Raw genomic sequence first — 26287 nt, 5'->3', positions numbered from 1 at the left:
ACTCAGGATACTGCATCTAACATTTAATCTGTTAGATAGTTGATTAGATATTCTAGGGGAACTACTTTAATGTTAATTGTGCAAATGGGATTCCATATTCATGACACTATAAATACTGTTTAAAAGTATACTTTTTAATTAATTTTAACATATGGTCAACTTACGTCTTTTAGGCTATATATCATGGGAAAAAGATTTTCTGGATTTTTTTCTATGCTAGCTAAGTAATGACGGTTTACATCTAAGTCATATTGTTTTCAATGTACAACTTGTGTACAATGTGTATGGAATATTCACATTTATGCAAAAGAAAAATCTACTGCAGAATTTCAGGGACCTTTCTCTAATTTTGTTTCTGTCTTGCTAATAACTCACTCTACTAAAAAGATTAACTGTATCTTAAATATTATGCTTTACATGGCACAAAATAAGAGCAGGTACACCAGTGAGAATATAGACAGACAGTAAAGTGAGGTTAAATAGATGCACATTATTGTCTTCAGGACAGGGAAGTAAAATGACACAACTCATCGCCTTCCATATTTTCCCTCCCATCTAATTCATTCACTATGCTCATCCAAAACTAACTCTTGCTTGGATTTGATGACTCCCTAACCCTCTGTTTTCATGAGATTTTTCTAGTAAACCTAGAAGTGATGTTCATTTTCCTTTTCATCTTATTTTCTGTGAGAAAGGATTGCTGTTACTTGATTTGGGTGGGAACTACGCTTGAACTTTAAAAAAATAACCTGGCATCTCCGAATGCACAGACATTTTTCTCTGTTTACTATTTAATTCTCATGCTGTCTCTCAAAAGATGGCACAGGACCGGGATATGACCACCATTGAACCACCATGAACATCTGTGGGCGCTGTGCACCCAGCACTTAGGACAGCTGGTTTACCAAGTGGTAAAGGTTCACCTTCATTTGTGGTGAGCCAACTTCCCTGACACTTCGCTGTGCCCCTGGCAATGCTACTAAACAAGCTCCTTGGTTTACCAGGGCATCCAGTCAATGCAGCTCTGAGCTTTCTTATTTACCCAAGTTGCTAAAAGGTCATGAATAAAATCCATGAGAATAGAATACGATGTCCATTTTCATCCTTTCCAAGACAAGATGGAGCCCATGTTAAAACAAAGGTCGTAACATGGCTAAACGTACCTGAGTGTTATTTATTCCGTGTTTCTTATATCAGTTAGATCTTTTCTCTTGGGTTCTGTTTTACCCTCAACTAACTACCATAGAGTGCAAATTCTGTCAATGAACTAGCACTTCTCTTATTTCCTTCTTCCAGTCTTTTGCCTTGGCTGAATTTAGGCACTAGTATTTTTTAACCAGTGGAGGGAACTCTGACCAGGACCCTGCCTTCCACTTGGATTTCACAATGTAAACAAATAAACAATGCTAATATTTTCCTCCACAAAAGATTCAGAGGCCTCCTGTTAACTAGTTGCCAAATAAAGTTCAACCTATCTTAATACCAAGGTCTTTTACATAATGTCTGCCTGACCATTTTCTTTTTTTAGAGAGAGATTTTTGCTATAGGGTGCATGCATTCACTGGAGAAACAGAGACTGAAAGTGAGAAATCACTTCCCAGAGGGGATGGCCACGCCACAATTCCTTTTCCTTCATTCTCTTCTTGGGATTTTGGGCTAACAGGCACACAAACTGCAGTTGATTATGTGGGAGTCCAGTGACGTAACCATTACACCATCTAATGGTCTCAGCTGACATTTTCCTTAATACCTCTTCATGAATCTTAAGAAAAAGTCACAAGATGGGGTCAGCAGGTGGCGTGGTGGTAAGGCGCTGGACTCCTGAGCATGACTGATTACAGTTCAAGTCCTAGACCTGGTGGCTTGCTTTCTCAATTTCTCTCTGTCTGTCTGTCTCTCTCTCTCTGGTGCCCTATTGCAAATTAAATAAAAATCATTAGTAAAATTAAATAATTCTTTAAAGAAAAGAAAAAGTCACAAGACTACCCACCACTGCCCCAATATGCTAACAGTTTTTTTACACTCCTATTTCCTCTGCTTGTAATTCCCTTACCCAGCTTCTCAGTCTACAAAAATCCTACTCTTGCCTCAAGATTTAAGCCAAATGGTACCTTCTCTATAAATTCATTAGTGACTTATATAGTATAAATTGATTTTTTCTGTCTTGGCTTCCAAAGCCTTTGTTACTATTTCCAAGATGCATGACATATGTGGTCATGCACAGCTTAATGATGGGGCTATGGTCTGAAAGATGCGTCGTTAAGTGATTTTATTGTTGTGAGAACATCATAGAGGGTCCTTGAATGGTGTAGTCTACCTCAGACTAAGGCTGTGTGGTGTAGTCTACATGCTCCTTCTGGGACCACCATCACATACACCGTCTCTCACTGACTAAAAGACCATTATGTAGTGCATAACTGTACATACATACATGTACATACACTTTTTTTTTACAGCAAACCTTTACATTTTGTACATTTAACATTCCCTATTTTGATACATGTACATACACATTTTTTTTTACAGCAAACCTTTGCATTTTGTACATTTAACATTCCCTATTTTGATGATTAGTGAGTAGTTCTAAAGGTTCATGACATTTCATTTATAATTTTGCTAGAACAGACCGAATCATCTTCTGGGAAGAGAACATGCTGGAAGCTATGAGCCAGTTTGTGTCCCAGTATCCTGGAAGCTATATACTTTAGACAAGGTCAAATATAATTTTGGGGACCAGCCCTTGGCATAGTGGTTAAGGTGGTTAGATCCCACTGGACCAAATGCACAGTTTGAATCCATGACCCAGTGGCTTGAAAAACACACTGGGCACATATACATGCATGCTCCCACTCCCCAAAGGACAACTGGTGGAGGAGAAGCGCCTACAGTGTAACTGTTCTCCGTAAGGGAGAGGGGGCTGCTTCTTTACTTTCCTTCTCTGTGTCTCTCTCCAGTGAGTACACACACTGGCAACATCTTTCAAAATAACTATTAAAAAAATACAACTGTGGGGAAAATTACAGGCTGCAATAAGATTCCTAAATTGTGAAGCAGGTATTCTTTTTTCAAAAAAATTTTTTTACAGAGAGATTTTTGCTATAGGGTGCATACACTCACCAGAGACACAGAGAGAGACAGAAAGTGAGAAATCATCTCCTAGGGGGGATGGCCACGCTGCAATCTCTTCTCCTCCATTCTCCTCTCAGCATCTTGAGCACACATGCACATGCACCGTGCATGAGTTTTAAGTCACCGGATCCAGGACTTGAATCACAGTCGACTATGTGGGAGTTCAGGGACATAACTACTATGCCATCTGTTGGCCCCATGAAGCAGATATTCTTAGCAAATATAAAATGTAGCTAATTTTTCCTGAGTGTTCATCATTTGGCAAGGATTGCTATATGCACTTCATGTATATTATAATGTTAAATCTTCATGACAATTTTTTTTTTTTACATTTTTGCCATAGGGTGGGTGGACTCACCAGAAATAAACAGAGAGAGGGAAAATGAGAAATTATCCGTGATGGTCACACTACAATCTGATCTCTTCCAATCTCCTCTCACACATGCTCCTGTCTTGATTTTCAAACCACCAGGTCTGGGACTCAAACTGTAGCTGGCCATGTGGGAATCCAGCACCCCAACCACCATGCTACCTGCTGGCTCCCTCCTAACAATTTTTAAGATAGTTATTATTGATATACCCAATTTACAGGTAAGAAAGCTAGGGGAATGAAGGCACACAGCTGCTAATCATAGAGGCAGGATTTGAACCAAATCCATGTCACTCCATAGTTTGAACCTTTAACCACTATGTTCTCCTGACTACCATCTATGAAGAGATGACTCAAAGTAGTGCTTACATTCTATCTCTACCATTCTTGGGGACAGAGACCATATCTTTTGGTTTGTTTCGTCAATAGTGTCCAGCACTGTTCCTTGTAAATAAAAAAACTCTAGTACTAATAACAATAACTTCACAACCACTAGTAAATTGTAATCACCCCTGAGTAACAGCTGCTCACTAAAATGTTGATCTTCAATAGTTATTTTCAACACAGGGAAATATCTTATTCCCTCATCTCCACTTTCTTTTTAAATGCAAGGCTACAAGCTGTCATTTGCCTTGGGGATCTTCACTAAAAATAATTTAATACATATTGGAAACATTTAGCTCCTTCATTCTGGCTATGTAAAATAAGCACTGGCACGAAAATTGCAGAATTAGTAGATATCCTTACTGTACACATTAGGGACCGCTTGTCAGAAACAGAGTTAAAGTAGGTTTGAAATACCTCCTGGCTGCGGAAGTCTCTAGTGCTATGAAGTATTTCAATTTTCACTCTTTGACCCATGGCTATTTAGATCATTTTGTTTCTATTAAAAAAAAAAAAAAAAGAAAGAAAGATCTGTAGAGTATGTTTTATAGAAATTGACATCTTCTGTTTCTTTTATTCTGAACAGGTTGGAATGCACTTCATCAGCATCCAAGTTAAAGCATGAGGAGGGTGGTGCGCCCACATGCCACGGCAGCGTGCCCTTGATTGAACCAATGGGAAAGCCAGGGCTATGTCAGGAGTCGTAGGAGAATCATTAATAAAAAAGATTCTAATGAAATAAACACAGAATATGGAAACCACAACCCAGCAACCGAAATGCTGCTACTACATGGAGCCTACTTATTTGCAGTTTAACACAAACCGCAAATAGATTGCCCCTGGTTTTAAATGATTATACTTCATTAGTCAAGGAATTCCTTTTTCTAATGGCTCTTCATCAAGAATAATGTGTCCGACTGCCAAAATGTCAAGGATTAACTACTTCAACTGCATCTACTGGGAGAAGAGAAATGACCTAAGGTTAGAAGCTCCTAGTGGCTGTAAGATCACTCAGGGTTTTCCATAGTATGGAGCGCAACAAATGCCTCACTGCGCAGCCTCGCATTCATTGGCTTGAAGCTATTCTCTGTGTAAGGCAAATGGAAGGAGAATGATGAATTGTACTTTACTACATGGAAATGGACAACTTGGCAAAATTGTTTAATTACTCAGCAAGGCAAAAATTTTTAATATCGTAAATTATCTTACATATTCTTTGAGTTATTGGCAGATCTCCAATATTTCTGAGCTGAACAGCACACATGAATAACTCCTTTTCAAGCCAGAGTCGTAGGGGAAGGGAAAGTAGGGGTGTTAGTGTGGAATCAGCAAACCTAATATGTGGTTTTCGCATTCAGTTCTGAAGTTCCTGCCTGCCTGTGTGGATTGCCTAGCATGGTTACAAAGGGAAGTGGGGATGATACCCACAGGAAAAAAGAGCCATGCACATTTCTACTAACAACCTAAAACAGATTTCTGTCACCAACTCGAGATCTTTGGAACAATGTCTTTGAGAAAACTTTCTTCTTATTTTGCCCTTCTAAAGTTAGGGTTTTGTAAAAAGTTCCTTACTAATTACGAATTTTTTTTAATGTGAAATAAATTTCTCATGTGTTCTTTTGCCTAACATTTATGAACCAAAGGCTCTCCAGGGGGCTGTATAGTGCTACAGAGGTAAAATGCAGTATTCTGCAAGGGGGGCCACTGGAAAGGTTCTAGATTCGTACCCAGAGACTTCCCTGACTATGACAGGTGTGCACATGCCCATGATCCAGGGCTGGCTGAGGCTGAGGGTGGATGGTGGAGTGAAGACTATTAGGTGTGCTGGTCTCTGTCTCTCTGTCTCAGTCTCTGGCTCATAGGAGAAGTAAACTTTTTTTTTGGGGGGGAGAAGTTTTTGCTATAGGGCATGTGCACTCATCAGAAAGACAGAGACAGACAGAGAGATAGAAAGCGAGAAATCACCCCCCAGGGGGCATGGCCACACCGCAGTCCCTTCTCCTTCATTCTCCTCTAGGGATCTTGGAGACGCACACACATGCACCCGGCGTGAGTTTAAGCCACCGGGCCAGGGACTCAAACTGAGGTAGACTACATAGGAGTCCAGTGACATAGCCATTAAGCTAAGTGCTGGTCCTGAGAAGTAAACTTTAAAAAATGAGTGTTTTAAGGCTGTTGACAGAAGCTCTTAATCTTATATTTTAATAATTATTTCATTTTATTCATTATGATTATAATTTAAAAATTTGCTACTGAGCACATGTGCTCACGAGAGAGAGAGAGAGAAAGAGAGAGAGAGAGAGAGAAGGAAAGTGAGAAAGCAAGTCTCCAGGTTCAAGACTCAAACCACGGTCAGCCATGCAGGAGTCCAGCACTTAACCACTACGCCACCTGCTGGCCCAGGCTTTAATCTTAGAAAACACATTGCTTTCTATGAAAGTCACATACAAGTGGCAAAGCACTTAGATCAGTGTGGACAACACCCTGAAATTAACTGCTCACTATGCTGCAGGCTTGGTTTTCCAAAGAGCTGCTACAAATGTGCACTTCTAGAATGATGATTTTAATGAGTCATTTGTGATAAATACTATGTTCCTCAATTCTATTCTTTTCATTTATGTATTTATTTTTAAATCTAACCAGAGAGAGACAGAGTGAGAAAGAGAGAGGGAAAGTGAAAAAGCAAGCTGCCAGGTCTGGGACTTGAAGGAGGAAAAATATTCTCTTCTAAGTCTCTTTTCTGAGGTTTTATCCACATGGCATATGACAATAGCATTAATTTGCAGAGATCAACCCAAATTTCACATTTCAGACCAAGCTGAGAGAAGCCTGTAAACCTACACTTTGCATTAGTGGAAATGCTAAAAAGAATATGCAGAGCGCTCTTCCTTCCTAAAGAAAACAAGGTAACACACAAAGAAGGTGATCGGAGGAGTGGGGGAACATATTACAGTCTAGAGCACAGACATAGGAAAAGTTAATGAAAGATAACAGGCACTAAGCATCTTTAAATACTGTCAGACTACCAAAAAATGTGAAAACAACAAGTGTGTGTCCCCAGTGAAAATCTCTGGAAGATAGACCAAAACCAGAGGTGACATTGAGCCCTGTAAGAACAATTTGTGGTCCACAGTCTAAATCTTGACCTGTCAAACAAACAATTACAAGAAAGTAATTAGATCCTCTATTAAGGGATGAATGGGGACTTTTTTTTTTCCTTTTATGGTTTACAGGCAGCTGTAGTTGAATTTATGCCTGAAACCTCTAATAGCTTTCTCTGTGGCTTAAGTAGAAAAAACTTTATAAGAACATTTTTACTGCAGAGTCCTCACTGACCAGATGTTACATAAAGGAACTCTGTTTCCTAAAACCTGTCTGGTCCCCCTGGGCATGCCCAATAAACATGAGAATCACCTGGAGAATCCTGGGGAATGACATTCCTGGGTCCTGCTGCCAGAAAGTCTAATTGAGTCGAAGTGTTGGTGCCCAGAGGGGCCTCAGAGGGAGTCCTTAGTCTCCATTATCCACATCAGCTTTCCCCCTTCCTCCCAAATCAAGTCATAATAATTAAAGCACAAATCTTATATATAGTTTAAAATGGGAAACATTAGCAAATGTGCAACTTTTACTGAAATGAAACAGAGCAAGAACAGTGTACACACTATGTAAACTCAACTTAAATACCATTTATTACCAGTTGGCTCTGTAGGACAGTGTTTAAGGGGGCTGGATCCCACATAGCCAACAGCTGTTTGAATCCCGGCCCTGACAGGCTGAAAATCACACTGGGTATGGGTGCATGCCTCAAGTCCTGATGCAATGAAGAAACAGAGGAAAGAGGACTGCAGTGTAAACAAGTCTCACTGAGGGGAGGGGTGCTTTCTGTCTGTCTTTCTCTGGTGAGCACATCTGCTCTCTGGCAATAAATATAAATACATACATTTTAATAATAAAGGTGATTTACCAGGTTCACACTTCCCTAGCCTTCACCTTCTAATCAGGTAGGTGGCTGACCCTTTGCTCCTCCCACACAGAGATTCTACAGCAGCCACTGGAGGCAGGGCCCAGACATCAATATTTTAAAGAAACATTCAGGTATTTCTGAGGCAGAGTCTCTTATCATGCTAACATTTTATCAGTTCTGTGGCAGTCACCTGCTAAGCATGAAGTGTTGAAAAACAGGTTGGCAGATAAGACTGAAAAAAATATATATATATTTTCTCTTTTTGCAGAGGTTTGAAATGGACAGACAGAGACAGACAAGCAGATAAGACTGAAAAAAAAAATATATATATATTTTCTCTTTTTGGAGAGGTTTGAAATGGACAGACAGAGACAGACAGAAAGACAGAAGGCGAGAAATCACCCCCCCAGGGGGGATGGCCACGCCTCAATCCCTTCTCCTCCATTCCCCTCTTGGGATCTTGGGCATGCATGCATATGCACCCGGCGTGAATTTAAGCCTCTGGGTCCGGGACACGAACTGCAGTCGACTACATGGGAGTCCAGCGACATAGCCATTACGCTAACTGCTGGTCTCAAAAATGTATTTTTTAAAAAACTGAATTGAATAGCAGACTTATAGCCAATAGATGAGAATCTGGTACTAACGGTATCCAGGTGCTTGGAGAAATGCTATGAGATTAACAGTTACACAAAACAACGCATTGCCTCCAGAGAAATGAAGAAATATATCCTTTTGTCCCTGAGCTAAAAGTTGAGCAGTATAAGAAAGGCAAGACAGCGCACAAGAAAACGCTGAAGGGAGCTGGACTCCACATAGCTGAGTATGGAGTTTGAATCCTGGCCAGGCAGCTTCAAAAACATGCCAGACATGTAAGTATGCATGTCCAAAATCCCAACAGGACAGAGAGATGGAGGAAAAGGGATGGCACCATGACCATGTCCCATCGGGGTGCTCTTCCCACCCACCACCCCTTCCCCCCCAGTCTCTGTGGGCGCTCACAGCCTCTATCTCCTATTTTATTTGTTTGTTAGAGTGCATGTGCTTGCCCTGGGGGGGGGGCTTGTGGTGGAGGGGACAGCCATGCCACAATCCCTTTTCCTCCATTCTTTTTTCAGGATTTTGGGCAGTCCTCACATACAACTAGTATATCTTTCAAACTGTCAGGTCCAGGGCTTGAACTGCACAGACAGCCATGTGGGATCCTGCCGCCTTAACTACCATGTCACTCACTGACTCATAGGCTCTATCTTATAATCAAACCAACAACATCAACAACAAAACCTCACTGAAATTTTTAGAACATTTGGGCAATATTAAAGTGGCACAGATTTTTCAATAGGGATTATTTTTACAAACCTATGGCTAATGTAACTCTACCATTGCCTCCCTGAGAACCTTCAGTAACCAGTCCTGGAATGCTTCATTTTACACATTATTGACCAAATCTAAGAAGGCAGTATTTGCAGCCAGGCCATTCTTGTCTTCTACCCAGCGTCATATGAACTGAGAGCAGCTCTCCTGTCTGTTTTTCTATATAGCCATTCTTGGGGAAGAATCTCCTGGTCTGAAAGTAATTCCTTCTGGCCTGAGCTGGTCCAGTCCCTGGCTCTTTCACCTTCGCTGGGATCGTCTCCCCACCTTCGCAGGGAGTCTTGGTTGTTCAGAAAAGCTCTTGGCTGTGGCTTCATGAAAGCACCCCTGTGCCTTCTCATCTCACCGCGCTGCCATAACGCCAGCCCTGAATGCAGCCAGGCTTCTGCTGCTCAGAGGCCGGTCATGTTCTCTAAGGCCTGGCTCAAAGAACGGGGCCTGGATTCAGGACAGTGCCATGAACTAAGTACCACTTTGATCCAGAAAATCTTACTTCAGAGCTGGATTTCTGCTCAGCTTAAAGCCCCAAATCACTAAGCCTTTTGGACATTCTAATTTAAAAATACCCAGTACCAAGCTGGAGGAGCCCCACCAATTCTGGCTACCCCTTCTCCAATTCATATCCAAGCTCTTTTCCCTGCTGATCCACTCTGAAGCCCTGGTACTTCTTGCTGCCAAATCTGCATGACTTCTGATAACACAGACAAACCATCTACACTTTCCTATTTCTTCTTAGAAATTACTCAGGAAAAATATGTGTTCATTAATTAAATAGGGAGATCTACTAATCCTAATGTGACTGCTACATTTAAACTAAGAACCCCCCAAATCATTTTTCTTTCATTTCTACATTGAGCAATTTGATATTAATTCAGTTTTTTCTGAGGAAACTTAGGTGTCTTAAATTAGCGTTGGGGGTTCTGTATTATAAGATGGCATTCATGTGCCCTTCAAACTACTTATTTAAGTTACTTTTCTTAATAAAAGCAATTTCATAAACCATTTTCACTTCCTTAAACCTGAAAACAACAAATTTTGAAATAAAATTTTAGAAAGTTTTACAACTGATGCTCTTAAAATTATTTGCTTTGTTTGATAAATATACAAGATTATATTACATAAAAAAATCAAATACATGCATTGCTGAAATTTATTCCCATTAATTCTGACCAAGAATAATGTTAAATATTTATGGTGTTTGAAAGAAAGTACATACACAAAGGAGTAATTTTAGATGTACACATAATTGTAAGAATTATTATCTCTTTCTTATTCCTGATCTCAAGTCAATCACTAATTCACTTCGAATCACTCTAACAATTTCTTATCCATTTTTTCTATCCACTTGAAATGATATATGAGGAGTTTTCTTCATATTCTTCATATATAAAGTCTTCAAATACACACATGGAAAATGCATATTTGAAAAAATTATGCATAGGTTTAACACATTTTTAGCACCAAATAAACTCACACTTTAATACCAGTTTTTCCACAAATTTTTGGAAGTTTCCTTTGATCTTTCCTCCTACATTATTTCAGAGATAGATCATGCACACCTACATAAGCAGAGATATATAAGCAGATGTAAGTACATCTGTCTGTACACATATACATACATACATATATGTAATGAACATTGTTCTGTACCTTACTTGTTTCACTAAGCTCACAAAAAGCTGAAAAGCCACATAAGTATTCCATTCTATGAATACACAATAATTTATTTAACATGTCCTTACTAATGGGTATAATGTCCTTATTAATGGGCATTCAGGTGGTCTTTCCTCTTTAGTAGTGACTATCCTTACACACATTTTAGATGCACCTGTGTAACTACACTTTTTGGATACTTTTTTTTTTTGAGATTTTTGTTATAGGACATGCATACTCACCTGAGAGAAAAAAAAGAGACAGAGACACAAAGTGAGAAATCACCCCCCTAGGGCGGATGGCCACACCGCAATCCCTTCTCCTCCATTCTCCTCTCCAGATCTTGGGCACGCATGCACACATGCCGGGCGTGAGTTTAAGCCACTAGGTCCGGGACGCGAACCACAGTTGATTACATGGGAGTCCAGCGACATAGCCATTACGCCAACTGTTGGTCCTACTATTGGATACGTTTTTAGAAGCAGAAATCAGTGTCAGTTAAACATTTTATATTTTAGTAGATAATAAGGAATTGTCATAAGCAATGCTTGAAAAAGTTTTCCATACCCTAAAGAAAACATTGATCTATATAACTTGGTCACTTTAAGATCTTCTTAAATCACATGAGTGAAAACAGTACTTCATTGTAGTTTTAATTTGCCTTTCACTGATGAGGAGATTAAATATCCTTTCACGTGTTTAAAATCCACTGCCTCATTGTAGTTTTAATTTGCCTTTCACCGATGAGGAGATTACATATCCTTTCACGTGTTTAAAATCCACTGTATATCCTTGTTTAAAAAAAAAGACTTTTTTATTTTAGAATAGATTTAAATGAACAGAAAATTGCAAAGATACTACAAAGTCTATCCATATAATCCACACCTGACTTCCCACAACATAACGTTAGAGTATTAAGCAAGCTTATTTAGCCTTCCCCAGTTTTCACGTAATGTCCTTCTTCTGTTCCAGGTCCATTTAGGATACCACATTACATTTAGATGCCACGTCTCCCTGAGCTTCTCTTATCTGTGACAGTTTCTCAGATGTCCCTTGTTTATGATGATCTTGACAGTTTTGAAGAATACTGGTTGGGTATTTGTAGTCAGGAGCAATTTTCTCTGACTTCTTTCAAGTTCTTAATTTTTTTTTTTTTTTTGGTAGTTTGAAATGGCTAGGACTGCATGTGGTTTTTGTTTTATTTTGCTTTTTTAAGTTTATTTACTTCTTTGTTTTGTTTTGTTTTGTTTTGCTTTACAGCATGTGGGCTCACTAGGGAGAGACAGAGAGAGAGGGAAAGTGAGAAAGCAGCCCTGGGGGAATGACCATGCCATGACCCCTTCTCCTCCATTCTTTTGGGATTTGGGGTACTCAGGCACATGTAACTGGTGTGTTTTACAAGCTGCTGTGTCTAGGACTCCAACTGCTCAGTTGGCCACATGGACTTCAGCACCCGAACCTCCAAGCTACCTGTTAGTGCCCTGTTTATTTAATTATTTAATGAAGGCAAAGAGATAGGTACCCCCAACAGGGTCTTGATGCCATGATCAGCCAGCCCTAGATCATATGCACTCTTCACCTATTCAGGGAGGTCTTCAAAAGCAAACCTGGAACCTTCCCACATAGGTCAGTCTCACAGGTCATTGCATTCTACCATTGCACAACCGTCTAGCCTCAAGGCCCCAAGGTATGGCCTTTGGGTTGTTCATTTCTTGGTTGATGGTCTCTGAGCTTCCTGGTTTGGTGTTTGTCAATTGCGGAAGGTCCTCAGTCATTATGATTTCAAGTATTTCTTTCCCTTTTTTTTTGGTAGAGGTTTTTGCCTTAGGGTGCATGTGCTGGCTGTGATGGGGAAGGGAGCTGCGGACACAGTGAGAGGGAAAGTGAGAAATCCATCCAAGGTGGGTGGCCATGATGCAATTCCTTCTCCTCCATTTTCCTCTTAGAATCTTGGGCACATGTATTTCAAACCACCAGGTTCAGGACTCGAACAGTTGTTGGCCATATGGGAGTCTAGCAATAGAACCGTTATGTCATCTGCTGGTCCCAATTTCAAATATTTCCTTTTTCATCTCTTCTCATACACCAGTTATATGTATGTATATCTTTATTACTGCCCTACAGCTCTTTAATATTCTGTGTTGATTTGTTTCATGCTAGTTATTATTTTATTTTTTTTTCTATTTGAATATCCATTTTAGAAGTTTGTGTCTTGAGTGGACTTGTATCTTTGGGCTGTGACCCTCATAAGGGTTTCTTCACTAGAAAAGCCTCCCTCCCATCTCCTACTCTCTGGTAAGGATATGGAATTTCCCATCTATTTCCTCGAAGTCTTGACTCCTGGTAACTTGTTAGTTAGTTAGTTAGTTAGTTAGTTAGTTTCCCATTATGTGAACCAGGAAGTTTCAAGTAGGCTACTCTACTTGGGATTTGGGGCCCTCAGGCACATGTACCCAGTATACAAGCTGCTGCTTCTAGGACTCCAACTGGATGTATAACTTGCCCCTTGGCTAAGATAAGGCCCTAGCAAAACTCTTTTCCCTGAAGATGAGGCATTTGCTTTGGGGAGGACTCTGGGTGTATTTCTCAAAGATTACTCTTGCCCTCCCTCAGCATAGCAATGAAGAGATCCTTCTCACATCTTCACTGAGAGAATCTGATGGAATTTCTGAGGATCAAACCAACAAGGACCCCTCCTAACCTGAATACCCATGAGCTTCCCCAGGAGTTTTTTATTCTTAAATGAATTTACACTTAAAAGCTAGCTTCATTTACTTTACCATTTAAACGTTATTACTAATTTGTGGTTCCAGTTGCTTCTACTTCAAGTAAGTAGATCTCAGTTCCTCTTCAGATATACCTGTAACTTCAGATTTTGAGAATGGTGTTTTGTCCTGCAACCAAACTACCTTTCTTTCTTCTTTATTTCTCCTTTTACTTTCTTTATTTTTAAAATTGCCAGAGGATCCATGTACTTGCCATAGAGACAGAAAGAAAAAGAAAGCATTTTCTAGTGGGGTACAGTCATACTGCAATCCCCATTCCTCCATTTCTCCATCCCATCAGGATTTGGGGCACACAGGTCCAGCAGTGGGTTTTTCAAGCCACCACAAAGAGACTCAAACCACAATCAGCCCTCTTGGATCCAACTTCCTGAAACTCTAGGCATGGAGGAGGGCCTTGTCCTGTAATCTTGGTTTCCTGATAGGTTCAATAAAGTTTTTGATTTACAGACTGTCTGTTTTTTTTCTTATTGTTAAAGTGGAAGTGACAACTTCCAAATTCTTTGTAATCAGGACCTAAAATAAGAATTTCTGGACCAGCACGTGATGTGGAGGTTAAGGCAAAGTTGGCCAACTGAACGGTTGGAATCTCAGTTCTGGTGGTTTGAAAATCAGGAGAGGGGGCCAGTAGGTGGCATAGTAGTTAAGGCACTGGACTCACAGATGGTTAGTACCATTAAATTAAAAAAAAAAATGTTCCCAATCTCAAGATTATAAAATTGCTCTTTTCTAGAAAATCTTCCTTCCCATGCATTTTCACAGTTACATTTTATTTTTGCAATAAAATAAATAAGGTAAATTTAAATAATGTATTTTAAATCCTATGGTAAATAAGAGAGTTTAAAACATAAACAGCATTGTATATTAGTGAGGAAAGTAAAAATTTAATAAATTGTATTAAAATAAATTGGAAGCCATCTCCATTGCAAAACACTGCATTCTTATTTACTTCTTATAAGAATATTACAGGATAATTGAAATACAGACATTTTCAATTAAACATTTAGAAACTAAGGAACTAAAATAACACCATTCCAAATCAATCAGAATTTTTAAATTGTATTTTATTGGTTGTGTATTTCTAAATAATTACAACTTTATATACTGATTATAATAAGCCTTCATCCATATGAACACATGATCTTATAACAGTAATTTTTAGTTGTATAATGTTCTATAAATCTTATTTCTTAAACTGTAGCATTTACATCTCATATAAAAGAAATAGTTTTTAAAATTTCTCCAAGATAATCTTTAATTATTGAGAAGTAAAAAGAAGGTAAAAACAGTGAAACTGGCTTATAGAAATACATTGGTGTAAAAGTCTGGGAAAAAGATGTGTTTTTTAAGGCATTTTAGAGGAGAGTAATAAATTCACTAAAAAGGTTACCATGCATCAAGATAAAAAAATAAAAAGAAAGCACCAGCAAACCAGGAGGAGAAAAAAAAAACAACTCTTGAATTCAGTGACAAAACCATGTTTTTACTGCAATGAAAAACATTTTAGGAGGCAGCAAACTAGGAGAAGAAAAAAATACAACTCTTGAATTCAGTGACAAAACCATGTTTTTACTGCAATGAAAAACATTTTAGGAGGTCTAGCAGACTAGCAGATGGCATAATGGCTATGTCGCTGAACTCCCACATAGTCGACCGTGGTTCGTGTCCCGGACCCGGTGGCTTAAAACTCACGCCGGGCACGTGTGCGTGCGTGCCCAAGATCCCGAGAGGAGAATGGAGGAGAAGGGAACATGGTATGGCCATTCTCCCTGGGGGGTGATTTCTCACGTACTATCTGTCTGTCTCTTGGGTGAGTGCACATGCCCTGTAGTAAAAAAATCTCTCTTTAAAAAAAAAAAAAAAACATTCTAGGGGGACTAGCAGATGTATAATGATTACATCACTGGACTCCCACGTAGTTGACCATGGTTCAAGTCTGGACCCAATGGCTTAAAACTTAAACCAGGCATGTGTGCATACATGCCCAAAATCCCAAGAGGAGGATGGAGGACAGGGGATTGGATATGTCCATCTCCCCTGTGGGAGGTGATTTCTAGTTTTCTGTCTCTCTGTCTCTCCAGTGAGTAACTATGCTCTGTAGCAAAAATATCTCTCTTAAAAAAATTTAAGTTTTCACTCTTTATACATTAATATTTTTTTAATTCAGTTGCTTCCAAATTCTCTTAATGTTCTATTTTTCTGGAGAAACAAAACGTGCTATTGGGGCCAGCTGATGGTGTGTTGGGCACAGCACCTGGATCCCACATGGCTGACTGTATAGTTCAAGTCCCAGATGCAGTGGCTTTTAAAACAAGCCAGAGTGTGTGTCCAAAATCCTGAGAAGAGATAGAGGAGAAAGGACTGTGCGTGGCTGTCCTCCTTGCGGAGGTGCTTTTTCACTCTCTCTCTCTCTCTCTCTCTCTCTCTCTCCCCCAAGTGCACATGCCCTATAGCAAACAAACAAACAAAAAAATTCTATGGATTTTTCTCTACAGGCTATTAAATTAACTAAAAGATGCTTTTAAAAGTACCAGTGGAAATTGATTATAAACCGATAAGAAGGCATTTTCTTCCATCTTCTTTGCCTCCAGCACAAACTTCTCTTTTGAACAATATCTCCAGCAGATTAAATGAAAATCTCTTTGTTACCCTCAGGCTAGTTAGGTCAACAGTATAATCTAAATGTATCATAACCCCATTAGAATTAGCCAACCAAACACTGAGACCTATTAGTGCTTTCAGTACTATGTCTTAGTTGCAGAGTTATACAGGTTAAAACGCAAACACAATTTTGAGCTGCTTTTACATTATAAACCTATTGGTTTTCTGTGATGGAGCAATAAAAGAAAAGAAAAAGATCTTGAAAGTAAAGGTAGCACTGCAATAGCATAATAAACTGAATAATATAATGAAATCTGTTTCCTAAATCAAAAGCAAAGAACTACACATACCTTTAAATGAAATTTAATTCTGCACCCGGGGGTGGGTCTTCAATACATTTCTGAGTTGGACTGTACATCAGTAAATGACTTTAAAGTCTAAGAAATGCTCCCAAGGTGCTGGGGCGGGGGGGCTAAGAAATGTTCCCAAGGTGCTGGGGGGGGGTAATGTTCATCCCTATTATTTTACCCATAATTAATCTTATGTTTTGATGACTTGTCCTTAAAGTTCTTATTATATAAAAGGCAGAATAAGAAACATAAGGAAGGCTAACCAGTGGTGTGGTGGTTAGGGCCGCTGGATCCCATGGCCAACTGTAACTCAAGTACTGGACCAGTGGTTTTAGAAGCATGTTGGGTGTATATTCATGTGTGCCCAAATTCCCAAAAGGAAAAAGGAAGGAGAAGGGATCGTGGCATGACCATACTCCATGGGGCAGGGAAGAGGAGGAAAGTGCTTTTTTACTTTCCCTGTCTCGCTCTCAATGCCTGGCTCTAGTGGATGCCCACATCCTGTGGCAAATATACAAAAAGAAAAAAGAAAAAGAAAGAAAGGAAGGAAGAAAGAAAGAAAAAGAAAGGAAGAAAGAAAGAAAAAAAGAGCACGATATACGTGGCCTGATGATACACTGATGATATACTGCCCGTCACCCAGTTATGACCTATGATACCACATTAATCAAAGATGTCAAGATTTTACTGTCATGTATTACAAAATTCCTAAATGTTAAAGATTTCCAGACAGAGTCCCTGAATGTAATTTCGGGGAAGTCTTTAAAGGAGATTTTGAACTGCACTTAGAAATGAGATATAGGGGAACGGCAGCTGGCATAATGGCTACATCGCCAGACTCCCACATGGCCAACTGTGGCTCCAGTCTTGGACCCCGCGGCTTGAAACTCATGCCAGGCAGCTGTGTGTGCATGCCCAAAATCTCAAGAGGAGAATGGAGAAGGGACTGTGGTTTGGCCATCCCTCCGGGGGCGGGGGTGATTTTTCACTTTTGTGTCTCTGTCTCTCACTGTCTCTATAGTAAACTCACACACTCTATATTAAAAATTTCTCTTTAAAAAAAAAGAAAAAGAAATGAGATACAGGGGTCTAGCGGCACAGCAGTAATGCACTGCTCAAGAGAAGCTGGATCCATACAGAAGATCATGTTCTGCCCTGGATGGCCGACAGGTGCTGAGTGTGTGCACCCATGACTCCGGCCATAGTAAGGCTTGGGGGATCTTGTGTGAAACCCTGTTGAAGTCGCTTCTCTCTCTTTTTTCACTTTCTGTTTCTCATTCTTATGAAATCAACAAACTTAAAAGAGAGAGAGAGAGATAAAGCAGACATCTCATCACCCGCTACTGTGAATACATGAGCCAGTCTGTCAAAGATACAATTTAGAGGGACCAGATGGTGGCACAGGTGTTAAAGATTATGCTGTATGAGGTGGCCACCATGGAAGCTTCTGGTTTAGGGCACACACACACACACACACACACACACACACACAAACCCAGTGTATGTTTCAAGCCACCAAGTCTAGATTCAAATGGCATGGTTGGCCAAGTGGGTTCTAGTGTTGTAACCACCACTCCACCTATTGGCCCAGGCCTAGGTCCTTTTATTGCATGTTTGACAGATAGGAACTCTGAGACAAGAGAGGTTGAGCAGTCTGCTGAAGGTCCCACGGCCATGACCAACTTGGCTTATGAAGCCAGGCATTCTGATTTAAGAGTCTGTTTAGATGCCAAACTAACCTGCTCCTTGTAGAAATTGAAGCTCAGTTTCTGGTTTTGGTAGGAATGAGGGAGCTCTTTTTATCTCATTCCTGAAATTGTCAGGGCATAATGTTAGTACTCTACTGTTTAGTATTTCTTTCTTTTCTTTCTTTTTTTTAACTTTCCAAGATTTGGCAATATTAGAGATCTGCCATGCATTGTTACTCCATTAATTAAACAGAGTCACCTAGACTCCCTTTCTTTCCACTCAGATGAGGTACTCAAGCATCTGTGTAATACTGTTATTTGTCTGAATTATTGCTGCAGTGACTGGGAAAGGATGCTAGCAAAATATTAATGCCAATGTTTCCAACAAAGCCTAATCTACTAGATGACGAATGGTGCTTTCCAGAGACAGAGGTTTCTAGGAGTATATTTACGCCCTAGTGACGGGTGGGCCCTTCTGTGGCTTTCATGGAAACCAAAGGGGATGAGCCTGGGAAAACTGCTTTTGACCAACAACCTCATCTCACCTTTCCCCACTCCTAGTCCCCAGTCAGGATTTATACCCCACGGATATACCATGGACCAACACGCCTCTCCTTTTTGTTAATGTATAATTGTCTTCCTTCATTCTACCCGTATTTCTGCCTTGTTTATTCCTATTGATTCAACTCTAGCTCCTGGGTGGCCCCCATCTGCTCTCCTATTGCCCTAATCTCTGTCTCCATGTCCCACCCCCAGCCCCAGGGAGCCAGAGCTAATGAGATCCATGTGTAGATGCACAGCAGAAACAAACGTGCTGTGAATGTGTAATTCAGAAAGCCACAGGGGAAAGAATGGTAGTAATGCTGGGGAATCCGCCGACTCTCTTGCTAACACCAGACGGTCAGAGAGAAAGGTAAATTATCAAGAAGGACTGTGCTAAGATGAACTCTCGAGTTTTGGGAGGTGTATCAGAATCATTTAGAGACAGCACAATTTATTTTTCTTTCCAGGAATCCTTGAGATCTGGGCTCATGACTTTATATAAGGGAATCAAACTGGAGTAGATGTCCTTTTGTCTAAAACCTATTCTTTAGTAGCTTTCCCTTCATGGAGACATCTTCAGATACTTGTGATTTCTGCTCTCTGTTAGGAATAATAATAAAAGACAAAATAACTTCCTTTCTTTTCTCACTAGACTCGGAAAGCCAGGGGATGCATCAAGTTCTGTTTTATAAGGTTATACACTTGAAAGAAGAAAGGGTTGGTATTTATATTTAAATCAATCATCATGAGTAATAACTAACTCTCTTCCTCGCCTAAAAGGCCTTTTATTCCCGTTATTCATCAAGTCCTTCTAAAGAGCATGAATTATTATTTGGGACTACAATTATAATAATGCTATTTGAAAGCCAGAACAAAAAAGAAGCTGAGGGATTTGGTCATATACTTACGAAAACCAATGAAGATAATAGGCATTATTTTTTTAAAAAAAAAATCTCTCTTCTTAGGAATTTAAAGGGAAAAATTATTATTAAGCAGATACAGGAAATTATTCTGAATTTGAATTTAGTATATTGTAGTTCAAAGAGGACCAGTTATTTTCCTTTTTTCCTTTTTAAACTTTGCCAGAAAGTTTGTGTTCACCAGAGAGACAGAGAGAGAGAGAGAGAGGGAGAGAGACTAAAAGTAAGATGGTACCCCACTACGGGAGATGGTTATGCTCCAATCCCTTCTCCATTTCGTTTGTGATTTGGGGCACTCTCGCACATGACCGCTGTGTTTTCCAAGTCACCAGGTCTGGGACTCACACTGTGTAATAGCCCACATAGGATCTCCCCAATCTTAGCCGCCATGCTCCGGACTGGTCCAAAAGTTATTTTTTCTTAGAAAAGAAACTGATGAGGCAGGGGAAGAAAGCAGATTTATATTTTACTTTTGTATGTTTAACTTTCTTAATGTCCATGTATTAGTTTTACAGCTATTAAAAATTATTACTTAGTGAACATTTATATATTTTATTACCTACCATGTGGCAATTTAAATAAAATATATCTAAAATTTTAAATAGTTTTCTTTTTATTTTTTAAGTGTTAAGCTTGCCTTTCTTTTCTTTTCTTTTCTTTTTTTTTTAACCATAGGGTGTGTGTGCTTGTGTCAGTGTAACAGTGAGAGGAAAAATGAGAAACCATCTCCCAGGAGGAATGGCTGTGCCACAATCCCTCAATCCCTTCTTCTCTATTCTCCTCCTGTGATTTCGGGCACACATACATGCACACCTGGCATGAGTTTCAAGTGCCAGGTCTGGGACTCAAACTGTGGTCAACCATGTGGGAGTCCAGCACCTTCACCACTATACCACCGGCTGGTTCCTTAAATAGTTTTCTTATAGAATCTACAAGTAGAATTTCATGTAGAAAGAAAGAGAGGGCAGATCAGTCATATGACCAAAGTAAGTAGTACATGTTTATCCTTAGCTTTTTTCTTTTTTCCAGATTTATTCATTTACTTGTTCTATGAAAGCGAGACAGAGGGAGACAAGTATTCCCGAATAGTCTTTCATGCCATGATCCACTCCCTACCTCAGCCAGCCAAGATCATGGGCACATGATCACACAGAGAGGCAGGGTGACCTCTAGACACCAACCGGGGACCTTCACATGTGGTGTCGCGGCACTGCAGAGTTGTGCTACCACAGCTGACCTCATCATGAGCCTTTTAATTTGTGTTCTCTCTGGTCCCTAATCATGCCCAATTGCCTCCATTTCCCATTTACTTTAATTTTGAGTCACCATTTGTATGCATAGTTAAATTTGGGGGCAAGAATGATCTGTATAACTTCACTTCTCTTCCCCATTGCATACAGTGGCATAAGGGTGGGCTCACCCAGCCCGTATCCCCAACCTTTCAGAGTGATGTGACTAACATGCCTAGTAGCCATAAGATCGCCCTGTTTCTAGGATACTTGAAAGATGCAAGGGGACAGGATGAACTCAGGTAAAAAGTCACTACTAGTGAGGGTCACAGGAACTAAAAATCAAATCCTTAAACTTAAGTCTATAGTTTGAAGCATTTAAAGATCACATTAACATTCATACAAAAAGAAAAGAAGCAGTATAATAACTACACATCTTAGTGATGCCACTACTGAAAATATTTTTATAAAATGCACAGAGGACTAGTTTTTGAATGCCTGAAATATTTGTATTCTGAAGTAATTTTTAAATAGAAAGATAAATGAATGTTTTCAGATTCTGCTATCAGTGAACCAGAAAATAAGACTGTATTTCCAATTTTGCGCATTATTTGAATAGATGATTGAAGCTTTTGAATATTAAAGTGCTTAACAGGCAAAGATTTTACTTTGGTAGTTTATAAATAAATGACCAAATGTTTAATTTTCATTTACATGTTCTAACTAGAAACTTACATACAAAGTGCAGAGATGGGTCACCGTAAATTATGTGTATGTCTGTATTTTTAAACCACTTTCTGTTTTGAAATTATGCTAATCCTAGCAATAACACAAGATATTATCTTTAAGTTCATTTCAGTCTTAAATAAATGTGTGTCCACATGGAAAGAGAGAGAAAAGTTTTTCTTTAAAAGTTTATTTCCTGAGAGAGAGTACAGAGTGTGTGTGTGGAGGGGGCAACCTTAACCAGGGTCTTCACATGGAGATTCTCCTCCCAGCCCTGTGACCGACCAGGATAACCAGGATAACGAGTCATGGGAAATGGCTGAGCAGTGAGGTCAGATAAAAGGATTATGGTGTAAAGTATCCACTGTATTTATTTGCACAGCTTGTATTCACCAGGAAAACATTTTCCTTTTTTTTTTTCCCCACATTCAATGCACAAACAGGTTCAAGAGGAATTTGCAGACATCATCAAAAAGAATTTGCAATCGATAGAGTAGGAACTTCAGTGTTTCTACTTAAAAATCTCAGCCCCTGGTCTATTTGGAATTTCCTACAGTCAACTTTATTTAACCTGACTTGTGGTTTCTATTTTTCCTTTAAGCCTTCCCATCACCTCTTTGCTAGACTCTTATTACAACTCTTCATTCAAGATAAACTGATTTACTTGACAGCACTACAAGTACACTTGATGCAGGCTTACCACTGCCACTTAGCAAAACATCCCCTTGTCTGACATGTCCCTTCCCACTCCAGCTCTTCTCAAACTGCCTCTTGGCCCATTAAAATTCTTCTTTCCTTTGAGATCAATGTCAAATGTTAGCTCATTTTCAAACCTACTCTCGATTGGCCTAACAAGAATGATCTTTTTGAACAACCTTCTGCTCCTTCAGCAATTACAGCCAGACTTCTCTTATTTTATTTATATCACACTTCTTCCTCTTCTTGGTTTCTAAGCTCTGAAAACAGGGGTCATCACTTATTTTTCTCTGCAAACCTTTGCAGTACCTTTTTAGGGGCTTAATAAATATAGATTGAATGAGTGAACAATGAAAGAGCAAGCAAGCTATTTATCTAGTGAAAGACTTTTTCATGAGGCCCAGCCTAAGTGATGCAGTCCTTAGATATTGAACTGCAGTGCTGGAAGCCACATGGCCTACTGTGGGTTTGGATCCCTGGCCCAATTGACCTGAAACAGGCTGAGCATATGTACAGTCCAAGAACCTGACAAGCTGGGGGAAGAGGACTGCAGCATGAAAAGACCGCCCCCTTCTCTCTTTTCCTTTTGCATATGCTATTATGATATAATAAATAAAATTTAAAAATAAAAACTTTCCAATGAAATTCAGCTTTCATTTTGAAGATACTCAGGTCAATGTATTATCCTGGCTATCCTGCTCTAAACAGGGTATCGACTTATGTATGCAAGTTCCATACCAACATATTTTAAGTAAAGGAAATGAAAGGAGTATCTTTAGTGTTTTCTTCAAAGAAGATAGAGATCATTCAATGCACAAGATTTTTCACATATTTTGAGGAACTTTTCAAAGAAAAATGGTCCTTTGAAGCAGTAAAGATGATATGGCCATCTCCTTGGGTTTGTTCTTACCCACTCCACTAAGGGAAATCATACTTCTTATTGACTGAACTGCTGACATGAGTTTTAAAGATAAAACATTTTGAGAAATTAATTGCAAAGCTGTTCATATCTTTAACACTGTGTCCAGATTTTGAACAAATGCAATTAATAATTTACTTTTCAAAAAAGCATGGAATACTGATAACCTAAATGTCAGAAAACATCCCTCATATCCACATTATAAGAAAAGGAGGTTTTGAGACCAGCAGATGGTGTAATGGTCACGTAGCTGAACTCCCATGTGGTCAACCACAGTTCGAGTCCCAGACCTGGTGGCTTAAAACTTATGTCGGACGCTTGTGCATGCATGTGCGTGCCCAAGATCCCAAGAAGAGAATGGAGAAGGGATTGAGGGATGGCCAGCACCCCAGGAAATGATTTCTCATGTCTATCTCTTTGTCTTTCTCTCTGTCTCTCTGGTGAACACATTCACCTTATAGCAAAAATCTCTCTTAAAAAAAAAAAAAGATGAGCATGTTTTTATATGATACTTTAAAGACATGAGGGGGTATAATGAGATTCATGGCTTATTGGAGCCATTTTTAAAATTTTACCTTTCCTTTTTTTAAAAGGAATTATTTAATTTAATTTTATTCATTGTCATTATTATTTTTTTAAATTTTTTATTGAAGTTGACCAGAGAGAGATAGAGAGAAGAAAAGTAAGAAAGCAAGCTGCCAGGTCTGGGACTTGAACCTTGGTCAGGCATGTGGGAGTCCAGCCACCTTAACCACCACACCATCTGCTGGCCCCTTACCTTCCCTTTTTTATGCAATACTTCAACAACGTAACATACCTGGGACTATCCTAACATATACATGAGTTCAAAAGATATAGTCCTTGTGTACATTTAAAGGGAGTCCATTTTTTTTTCACGAAAATTTAAGAGTTTCATAGTTGAAGTCATTAGTTTTCTGAAAACCAGCTTTCCTGCTTGACTCTCTAATCAATAGTAATAGTATCATTTCTCTCCCTGGGTTTGAAGCAACACAATCACCAAAACCTTCAACACTTCTCACACAAACTATTGCCACATTGTCCCAATAAAATGCATTAACTCCAATCTTTCTGCAGTGTAAGGACATGCACAGATGTCTAAATTTATTTTTTTAAATTTTATTACCTATTTATGGACTTGACTGACCCTTAAGGTTTATGTAAAATTGTCCCAACCTATTCTAATTTTTTTTTTTTAAGGTTTTTGTCATAGGGTGCCTGCACTTGCTGGAGAGAACAGAAAGAGAGTAAGAAGGAGTGTCAGAAATCACCCCTAGGGGGGATGGCCATGCTGCAATCCCTTCTCCTTTATTTTCCTTCTGAGATTTTGGGCACACATATACATCCACCCAGAGTAATTTAAGTCATTGGGTCCGGGACTCAAACTATGGTTGGCCATGGGGGAGTCCAGTGCCATAACCACTACAGCATCTGCTGGTCCCACTATTTCTCTAATCTTAATATGCCACATGTTTTGTAAATATATTCAACTTCACTCACACTCAAGTATTTACTATCCTAAACATACTCTACCCATTGTCTTGTCTCTTTATTTATTCAGGATACGCCTCCCTATGGTCAACTCTTCCTTTTGTACAACCGTAGAAACTGTGGCATCCTCCAAGAAAATCCTTAAATAATAACTTCTCTATAAAGTCTTAAATAACTCATAGATACCTGAGCTTTGTCATGCTTGGAACTCTACATTTCATCATTGATATTTTATTTTATTTCTTTATTTTTCTAGAGAGAATTTTACTATAGGACACATGTTCTCATCAGAGAAACTGAAAACAAGAAATCACCCCACAGGAGAATGGCTAGGTCTCAATCCCTTCTCCTCTCAGGATTTTGGACATGCATGCACATGGCTTGGCATGAGTTTCAAGTCTCCAGGTGTGTGACTTGAACAGTAGTCGGCCATGTGGGAGTCCAGTGATATGACCATTCTATCATCTGCTAGTTCCTCATCATTTATATTTTCTAAGCATTTCCTCATATTCTGCTTTACCTTGTTCAATAGTCCACTAAGCTATCCATTCCTGAGGACAAAGTAGCTTTTTTTACTACTGTTCTCAGTAGTTGCCCAAAAACTTTTATTTGCTTATTGGTATTTCTGATTGAAAATCTTTTTTTTGAATATATAACTTCTGATCCTTATATTAAAACATGACAAGAATGATCAACATAGTTTCTACACTACCTATTAGGTAATTGGAAAACTCATGACACATTTTTACATAGTAAAACAGAAAAACGAAAACGCATCATGACTTTTCCAACTACTCCAAAGAAGATCAATCAAAAGACCCAGTGCTGGAAAAGGAAGCTTCTCTGTGGTGCTTTAGTTAGAAATTTTTATAGCCTTTCAGAATATTTACATATTTCTTTGACTTGTTTTTTACTTACTGTCCCATTTTGATGTTTTCTACTATTTTTCTACCTACTCTACTCTCTGTAAAAGGCCTACAGAGATATTCTCTTGCATTTTGCTTGTATCTGCTAATAGCACTCAAGGATTAAAGTATTTCTGACTGCTGGTATATACTACAAAGAATGATAATTACCTTGCTAGGATATTGCTAATCTCTAAACTAACCTCCAAGTTTCTAGAGAAAAAAGGTAACTTTAAAATGTGAATAAATTTCGGTGTTTATCTCAACACTCTCCAATGAACTATCAATCGACACAGATGACAAATGAAGAAAATGACTAAAATTAATAGACATGTGGTGAAAATATATATATAACATGCATATTTTTAAAAATTTAAAAACACAAACAGCTTTTCTAAGCACTTTTTTTCTTTTTTTAAAATTCTATTCAAATATCTGCCATTGGTGCAATCTTACCATACCACCAGGGAATGAATTAAAATTGAGAAACAAAGCAGAGATAAATCTAAGCTGAAAACTAAGGTAAGTTCATTTTTTTCTATTG

At 39.0% G+C, this 26287-nt stretch overlaps 1 protein-coding gene across 1 annotated transcript in view; it reads right to left on the bottom strand.

Annotated features, from left to right (window-relative positions):
* Positions 1-26287, bottom strand: part of PLXDC2 (plexin domain containing 2) — a 520858-nt gene that overhangs the window by 212800 nt on the left and 281771 nt on the right. The gene's annotated exons all lie outside the window — the stretch shown is intronic.

This window comes from Tupaia chinensis, unplaced genomic scaffold (genome assembly GCF_000334495.1).
Source record: "Tupaia chinensis unplaced genomic scaffold, TupChi_1.0 Scaffold000060_1, whole genome shotgun sequence".
Classification (NCBI taxonomy): Eukaryota; Metazoa; Chordata; class Mammalia; order Scandentia; family Tupaiidae; genus Tupaia; species Tupaia belangeri.
The sequence above is the reverse complement of the archived record's forward strand: the minus strand, read 5'-3'. Positions and strand labels throughout refer to the sequence as shown.